The sequence below is a fragment of the Otolemur garnettii genome, unplaced genomic scaffold (genome assembly GCF_000181295.1).
Source record: "Otolemur garnettii isolate 467f Iridium unplaced genomic scaffold, OtoGar3 scaffold00185, whole genome shotgun sequence".
Classification (NCBI taxonomy): Eukaryota; Metazoa; Chordata; class Mammalia; order Primates; family Galagidae; genus Otolemur; species Otolemur garnettii.
The window spans coordinates 1,517,624-1,526,500 of NW_003852580.1; the positions used below are offsets into that span (position 1 = coordinate 1,517,624).

Genomic DNA, 8,877 nt, shown 5'->3' on the forward strand with positions numbered 1-8,877 from the left:
GTAACCCCCCACCTCATGCTCTCCTAGGCCCTGTGTGAGCCACGTGGACTGTGTAACCCCCCACCTCATGCTCTCCTAGGCCCTGTGTGAGCCACAGGTCTCTTCCAACATCTCTCTGGTCAGCTGACCATCTATGGGCTCTTGGGGCACATGGTTGGCCACCCTGCCATTTTCAGCTTGTTCCTTTCAGGCAGACCACATGGATACAGGGGCCGTGGGTCTGGGGTCTCCACGGTAAGGCTTTGCTTTAGTTAGAAAGTCTTCCCAGCCCAGCATATCTGTCTGGGCTCTCCGGAGACAGACCAACAGCACAAATAGAGAGATACACACAGCTATAGACATATGGGAGGAAATACACAGGGGAATTGGTCCACATGATCATGGAGGCTGACAAGCCCCACAACAGGCCATCTGCCTGCTGTAGGTGCAGCTCAGCCCAGCCCAGGCCTGAGCCCCAGAACTCGGGAAACAGATGGTGTGACTCAGCCCTATAGTCCCAGAGCTGGGGAGTGAGGAGCTGCCGTACATGCACAGGAGAGGAAGAGTGTCCCGGCTTCAGCCTTTCTCTCTATTTGTCCTCTTTGGGTCCCATGAAGTGGCTAAGTCCTGTAGGTTTCACCCCCTGGGATCTCTCCAATCTACCCAAATATCTATACCCCTGTTCATACCGTGTTCTCCCTGCTCCAAGCCCCCATCTCTCTTACCAGAACCCTGCCACAGCCTTGTCAGCTGCTTGCCCAAATCCTCATACGACAATTCATTTCCTCCCCAATTTATTTTCTATTCTCCAGACAGAATATCATGATTATCTCTGAAATCCCATCGGCATGCACCTGTTGAAAGGGAGGCCCCCAACAGTACTTCTGTGTTTTGTTTTCTTGTGCTTATTTCGAGAATATTTCAAAGTAACTGCACACAAGTTATCCATAATCACAAACGGAATCCTCTGTAACTCTCACACCTTTTTTTTCAGAAATAGTCCTTTTTGACTAGAAATTTACACATTGCTATTTCAAGTTGTATGCCCATCGGAAAGTATATGGAACTCAAACTCATTGGGGAACTTGGAAGACCCATGACTTCCAAAATGGTCCTTGGGCCTGGTACAGCAGGTCATTTTTCCTGGAAAAACTAATGAGTCCAAACTGCAATGAAGCTCATTTACTTTGTTTTGTCCGAGGAAAGTTCCCAAGCCTTGGGGGAATACTCCATTAGACCTCCCTAGTTTCCAGATCTTTCCATTAGGCACCAAGGATATGTCCTGAGATCTTTGCTATGGTTTTGCAAACCAGTGTTCACTTTCTTTATGCTCAAGTAAAGTATCTCAAAGAGACCTTTGTCTTTATGCTCAAGTGTTTCAAAGAGACTACAGTTCGAGGGCTACAATGATTGTAAGTGTAACACAGTCCGAATATTACAAACACGGTGGGCAAACTTAATAGCCAGGACAGTTGACAGTTGCATCAACATTGTAGAAAGTGGATCCCCTGCAATAGTTCAGTGGAGATGAAAAGTAAACTCTGTGAGGCCTGACTGTGTTTGCCTCATGATGGTTTCATCCACTCATTCGATTGTTTGTTCCTTCAGGCCATCTTGGAGCAGGAACTGCAGGGCTCGGGGATGAGGGGCAAGGTGTAGTTGAAGCTTTGTGAGGTTTGGAAACAATGGGAAAACTGTCGCCCTGAATGTTCCTTTTCTGCTCACACATTCAGGCATCCATGCCAGTAAGTTTGGGGGCTCGGTCAGTTTCTGGGGCCGGGTGGGCACGGCAGGCACTGCTCCCACAACGGTTCCTACCCGTAGCACTGGGGGGATTTTTGTATTGACGTCTGGCCCTTTCTCTCGGAGGGAGTGGACGGGACACTCTGGCCACGCTCTTCTGGGCTTCGAACCCCGCGTGGCGGTTCCAGACGCCTTGGACATTGTCCCCACCTTTGAGGAGGGCAGACTTCAGTCTCCACCGATGCCTGTTTGGCGCGGCCTGCAGTGGACTGTCCACAGCCCAGCCACGCAGCCCGGTCGTCGGGACTGCCCACGGCGGGGCTTCCTTCCTGCCCACGCCCACACGGAACACAGCACATGCACATGCATGTTACCAGCTGTCCACGCCACCGTAATGTACCAGGAGTTTCACAGGGGACACACCTGTTGCCCACCTCCTATACAGTTCAAGGCACATACGCCAGCACTGCGCGGGCGCAGTCGGGGCTCCGCACGGCCCCGGCGGACCAGCAGCATTACCGATTTCTTCAAGGAAACTCTAGAAGTTTCCGGAACCGCAGAGCCGGTCCAGCAGCGGTAGCAGGTACGACCGGCAGCGCGAACACAGCCTACCTAAGTCACTATGACTACAAGTCCCAGCATCCCCTGGAGCGGGGACGAGACGGGCGACCCGAGTTTAGAGAGACTACAAGTCCCGGCAGGCACGGTAGAGACGACGGGACTGCAAATCCCACAGTGCTCCGCACACAATCTGCGCAGGGCGTTCTGGGACTTGTAGTCGCGAGGTGAACGAATTCCTCGCCATTCCATCTCAAAGACGATGCAGGTTTCCTCAATCGGTCCTCGGGAGCGATTGCTCCTGGGCTGGCAAGGAGCCTGGGCGTCTATGGGGACGCATGAGCCTAGGGCAGACAGCACTCCAGCTCGGAGCAGAGCGCCCGCGCATGCTCGCCGAGAGTCCGAGAGGGCGGGAGCGCGAGCAGCCGGCCTCGGCGCCCGCAGGCCCCGCCCTGCATTCCGCGCCCTGCGCCCCGCCCTCAGTGAGCATGCGTGGAGGACGGGGGTAGCGCGCCGAGGGGAGGTGCTCGCAGCGCCTGCGCAGAGCGGCGGCTTCTCTCGCGAGGACGGACGCCATTATCGCATCTCCCCGACAAACACCACGAGAATTCCGCAGCCCACACGGTAATTGCAGCTCCCGCAGTCGGTCGCGTCTCCACCTCCCCCTTCCCGCGGGGCGAGAGCGAGAGCGAGAGCGAGATCTCCCCTCCTCCCTGCGGCCTCCGCTCGCCCGGCCGCTGTCCCCGCCCCTGTCCACCGCCCGGCCCGGCCCGCAGAGCCCCGTCGCCGCTGAGCCCCGGTGCCGGGCTCGGGCCCGGGCCCCCGGGGACCGCGCGCGGGCCGCTCCGCAGCGCCTCGTCCCTGGGCTCCGCCTCTGCGCGCGCGAGTCGGCCCCGCCACCGGCCCCAGTGCGGCGTCGGTGGGCCCGGCCGGCCTCCGCGTCGGGGCTGGGGGCGTCCGGGCCGCGTGCGCCTCGGCCGGCCGTCGGGGCGGCGCTGCCCCGGGGACGGCTGGGGGACCCCCCACCCCGCCGCGTGCCGTTGAGTCGCCGCTGGGACTGTGGACTCGATGGGCGTCCTTTTGCGCCTCCTGAGTTAGTGGCAGCGACGCAGCTCGGTGGCCGGAGCATGCAGCCGCGGCCTCGGTGTTCGCTGGCTGCTCCGCACCGCGAAGGAGGGCGCGGGCCGGACTGGTTCCCCGCGGGCCCTGGCGAGCCGGCCTCTGTCCTGCACGCTGGACGCTTCTGCCATTGCTGTGACGGTCCTCGGACCTGTGGCTGTTGTTTCCCCAGGATGCGCAGAGTAGAGGACGCCAGTGCCTGCGGTGCGAGCGTAGCGCAGACGCTGCTGCGTAGGGGCCGGAGTTCCACCGCGGAGCTGAGGGTGGCTTGGGTGCTAGGGAAGTAAACGTTCTGGAGGGACAGGGAACAGGTGGCGCGAATGGGCTTTCAGGATAGCCGCTTACAGTCCCTGCCAGGCAGGGCCGGCGGCGCCTGTCAAGAGAGGACAGCTTACTCCGCTGGAGGGACCGCGCATGGAGCAGGCTTCCTGGGGAAGGGCGCAGCTGCGATTCCGGGGAACAGGACAGTACCTTCGAGGGGTCAGTGGTCTGAGTAAGCTCCAGAGAACACTTAGCTAGTAATAGGTCGTCGGTGCAGAAATCCAGTAGTGAGGGACGACGTCAGAACTGCCCTAAAGTTCGCTGACCCTTGCCTTGCAATTAAAATAATACGTTCTTGAGATGTTGGATTCTATAACCAGTGGCTTTAATTTTTTGAAAAGAGCTGTCATGGATAGCGCGTGTCCGGTGCTGGCGAATCCTCCTGGCAGTGGTTGGTGAGGGGGGACGGTCGGTGTCCTGTAGATGAGGTGACAAGGCCCACGGACACACAGCCAGGGTTTGATTCAGTCTGTCTGAACCCCACGCTTAAGATACAGGTTTTTAATATTTTAATCAAAATAGCAAGTATCAATGAAAGACCATGGAAAGCAGCGGTCCCCTGCCCCGCCCCTCAGTCCCCTCCTCCGAGGTGGCTCTTCCAGTCCACAGCTCTAATAAGTAGCCCCACTGTCACTCAGGCTCTCTTGGCCTCTGTTACGACAGGGTTCTGCCCAGGCCTGTCTGGTCTCTTCTGTTCTCAGCTGCTGAGTTGTGTGTGTCTGGGCTGGGTGGCCTTTTTGCCTTTGCACTTCGTGCTACTTGACTCTGTTCTGCGTTCTCAGAGTGGTGTCACGTCCCTCCCACCTCCCTCCACCTTCCCTCCTGCCTTCTGACCTGGGCTGATGATGCGGTAGCCTGCACAGGTGTCCTAGGGCTTGCCTTTCCTGTCCGCCTGGGTTTGATGGCAACCCCGCGTTTTAATTTTGAGTTTCTTCATTTGATGAGAACCTCTGCCAAGCACTCTCCTTTTGGGTAACCTTTGCCCTTCCTGGAAGTTTTCTGGGTGGTCCTCTGAGGCTGTGACGTTTTACAGTGTGCTGTGGCATGTGGCCTGTGCCCTCTCACAGCCCGGGGACTCCTGGCCTGCAGGTGTGTACCCCCTTCAGCAGTTGCTGTTGGTCCTGGGCAGCCGGACTGACCCTAGGGTCTCAGCTTTATTCTCCTCCTGCAACAGCATCATTCTCATTTCTGGGAGAGGGCTTCAGTGTGTCTTCTGACCCTATGTTGAGTTTTTTGTTTCCATACTTAAATTTTTAATTTCCAGGAGCACATTTGGATTGCTGCTTTTCCGTAGCAGCTTATTGTTTCTGAACACGTTGTTTTCTCCGCTCGGAGGAGACTAATAGGGATTCTTCTCAGTTCCCTTTGTGCTGATGTGTTTCCTATGGTGTGCCACTGTTTCTTAGACCTTGGCTTCTTGGCTTGGTCTGACCAGTGCTCCTCAAATATTGATAGTTTCTGCGGTCTAAGGCAGGAGCTGGCTGAGAGCCTGAGTCTGTGGAGCTGGTTTCGAGCACTGCAGAGTCCCCTCAAGGGATCGGGAACTTGCCACTGTGGGACCTGCAATGCCAAATCACAGAGATTTTTCTCAGGGCTGCTCAGTTTCTTTGAGGGAGACCCTGTTACTTGGGTTACTCTTGTCTTTCTGCAGGGGCTGTGGCAGAGCCAGCTCTTCTGTGCAGAGATGGGAGTTTGGGCCCCCGTACTGGGAGAGAGCCCGGCTTCCGGGTGCTTCAGGCTTCCCCACCTTTACCCTGATTGGATCTTTTCCATCTGTCAGAAATTGGTGAAGTTCTTTGCCTGCCTCTATTATCTTTCTTGGGGGCTTACTGTACTCTATTAAAAATTTTAATGGGGTAAGGGGAGATCACCTGTGTGGCCACTCACCTGAGTGGGAATTCCCAGAGCCTGTTGTCCCTGTCACTCTTTTGCTTCCTTATGGCCTTGGTGATGAGTGCCAAGTCACTGTTGCCATGGCTGCCTCTGAGTTGAGTGCTGGCAGGTTGTTCTGGCTCTGTAGCCTTGGCAAGGTGCCAGGCTCAGCTGGGCAGGGCCCGTCAGGCACATGTGGCGGCAGAGACCCTGGCTGTGGACTTGAGTTGGCTTCTCCCTGGGTGGGTGTGCCAGGGGTGGCAGTCCACCATGCCAGAGGGTAGGCATGCCTGCAGTGCTGACACCTTACCACCAAAGATCCCTGTAAAAACCAGAAAGTCAAACACTAGCAAAGCACTGTTAACTCAATTTCTTATTTGAACTTCCATTTTCCCCGCTAATGTCCTCTTGCTGTTCCCAGCTTGGCATCTCGGCTTGCTGCTGTGTCTCTTAAGTCTTGCAGTAGTAATATAGTCCAAGAGTGTCTTCTCTCAGATCTTTATAAATCACACAGGGAAAAACCCAGCAGGCACTACCTGAAGCAAGCAAAGTCATGTCACCAGTAATAAGATATTCATCACAGGTCCCCTGTGGGATATGTTGAGGCTACATCACTTCTCTGGTGGTGTGTCCAGAAGCGCAGTGGAATCTTGAGAAAATATGGGAACCAAACAGAGACATTCACCCAGGTCCTGACCAGTGTTCCTGAGTGTGCCTGACTGGCCAGCCAGGGAGACTCAGTCTCTGCGTGCAGCAAGGAGGGTGCACGTGCCCTAATGCCCTGTGCATGGGCCGCGTGTGTGGAGTTCAGGGAATCGTGTGCAAGAGAAGCCGGGCCACGATTCCTCATCTCACAGGCAGGTGTGCATTAGGGATCCTGCGATAACCACCTGGTGTAGCTTATTACTGTGTTTCCCTGAAAATAAGACATACCCCCCAAATAATCCCTAGCAGGATTTCTATGCATTTGTTAAATATAAGCCCTACCCTGATAATAAGACCTCATAGCTATGCCATGCATTTTGGTGCGGAGAGGAAAACATCCCCTGAAAATAAGCCCTAGTGTGTCTTCCTGAGAAAAAAATAAATATAAGACAGTGTCTTATTTTCAGGGAAACTTGGTAGCCGTCAGTTCTCTCATCATCTTTGTCCATGTGGTACAGATCCTGAGAACTTGAGTCATGCAGTTAGAGGAACTGTGTGAGAACGAAAGGCCAGCCTTGGAGAGTCCATGCAACGTACAGGCCACTTGAGCTGCATCAATCTCGGGAAAGGTTGCTCATTTAAGAAAAAAAGGCTGGGGAGGTGGGAAATATTGAGGGTCTCAATGGGAATGTCTCAGATAACTCTAAAACGTCCTCCTATGCCTGCTGTAAATAAAGATCTTTATCGTTTTCTCCTCACTGGTACAAATGGTTCATAGGACTGCTCTGAACCTGCTGAGACATTTCTGCCACTGTGGGACCTGCAATGCCAAGGGAGGGGAGGGCCTTTAGGGAATTTGGGACAGGTGTGGGTGGGTCACACAGTTGGAATTTGCTCCCTCAGCCCACCTCACGAGGATAAGGGAGCAGTGTGCAGTCTTCCAGGTGGGCAGACTTCTGCCCTGAAGCCCGCTAAGCCTTGGTTTCCCACTCTGTTTCATACAGAGGCTAGCTCTGTCTCAGGGAGTGGAGAAGCACCCTGGTGACCCTGAAGTGCTGTCCGTGTGACACCTCATGGCAGTGCCCAGAAATAGGTCACTTGGTGGGGCTTGGGATCAATGCCTGGGGCCCCCATTGCTGGATGCAGGTGATGTCTTGACTTAGGACGGAAATATGAACTTCCTAAGCCACAGCGGATAGGATACCTGAACACTGAAGTCTCCTGGAGCTGCACTGCAGGACTGTCCCGTCTGATGAGCTGTGTGTAGGACTATCCACTGTCAGGCAGATGGATACCGAGAGTTGCCTCCATGTGAGAAGCATCGTGCTGGGAAGGGGGCTTGATGGTGGACTGCCCATGCAGGGGACCTGCAGGTCTGTTGAGCACAGCACATGAGCTATGCAGGAGTGAAATGAGGCAGAAGAGGCCAGAGAAGGTGAAGAGATGAGAATAATCAGTAATCACATCCCTGAAAACACAGATGGTGGAGGGGTGAGTGGGAGCTGTCTGGCCTGGCTCCCCTCAGTTGCTCAGCAGCACATTTCAGAAGCTTCGAGAATGAAGATTTGCGAGCTCTTGGGAGGGGCTGGGGAGCCTGGTCAGGAAACGCAGGAAGGTTCTTGGCGCAAACAGGCCCCCTGACAGCTCTGTGCTCATCTCCCTCCTGGTGATGATGACTGAGGTTCTGTGTATCAGAGAATGCTGTTGAGGCCTGTAGAGATGCTTTTTGCTTTTTCCTCAAGATGGAAAGTCCTCAGGTATCTTGAACCCAAGCTTAGCTTTTCTGCAATTAGAAATGGGTTTGGATAAAACTAGAAGTGAAAACATGGTGTGTGTGCTGTTGGCATTTCCTTGCTGATGGTATGAAATAAATTTTCCTCAAGTGTGAGAGAAACCCACAGCCTCACCAAGTAATGCAGGGAGGGAGAGGCCCCATCCCTGCTGTCACTGTCCTCCAAGTCCCATGAGCACTGGGTGGCCTGGTGGGGATGGCCCTGCTTCCCTCCTGGAGCTTTTTGAATGGTGGGAGCCAGGGACGGACCTTGGGAGCAGAGTGCCACCTGCCAGGCCACCACCATGTGGGTTGTGATTTCTGGAATGCATCCCCAGGACATTGAGTCGCTCACACTCCACATGTGGCAAAATTGAACCTGTGTGCTGGCTAAGCATCGGCCGCTGACAGTGGGCAGCAGCGGGGTCCTGTGTGCAGACTCAGCATCGGCTGCCGACAGTGGGCAGCAGCGGGGTCCTGTGTGCCGGCTCAGCATCAGCTGCCGACAGTGGGCAGCAGCGGGGTCCTGTGTGCCGGCTCAGCATTGGCCACAGACAGTGGGCAGCAGCGGGGTACTGTGTGCAGACTCAGTGTCAGCCACAGACAGTGGGCAGCAGCGGGGTCCTGTGTGCTTGCTCAGTGTCAGCCACAGACAGTGGGCAGCAGCGGGGTCCTGTGTGCTTGCTCAGTGTCAGCCACAGACAGTGGGCAGCAGCAGGGTCCTGTGTGCTGGCTCAGCATCGGCCGCCGACAGTGGGCAGCAGTGGGGTCCCGTGTGCCGGCTCAGCATTGGCCACAGACAGTGGGCAGCAGCGGGGTCCCATGTGCCGGCTCAGCATTGGCCACAGACAGTGGGCAGCAGCGGGGTC

General features: G+C 55.5%; 1 protein-coding gene across 6 annotated transcripts in view; it reads left to right on the plus strand.

Moving 5' to 3' along the window:
- The window catches only part of BANP (BTG3 associated nuclear protein), a 95,403-nt gene that overhangs the window by 5,067 nt on the left and 81,459 nt on the right, over positions 1 to 8,877 (plus strand). Inside the window, exon 1 of one of the 6 annotated variants that reach the window (XM_023507509.1) lies at positions 2,725 to 2,904. The exons of 1 other annotated variant lie outside the window; for it this stretch is intronic. The gene's annotated coding sequence lies outside the window, so the exon portion shown is untranslated. Of the gene's footprint in view, positions 1 to 2,724; positions 2,905 to 8,877 lie in introns of those variants that run through there. 4 more of the 6 variants (XM_012812035.2, XM_023507511.1, XM_003800796.3 and 1 more) reach the window with 4 other exon arrangements.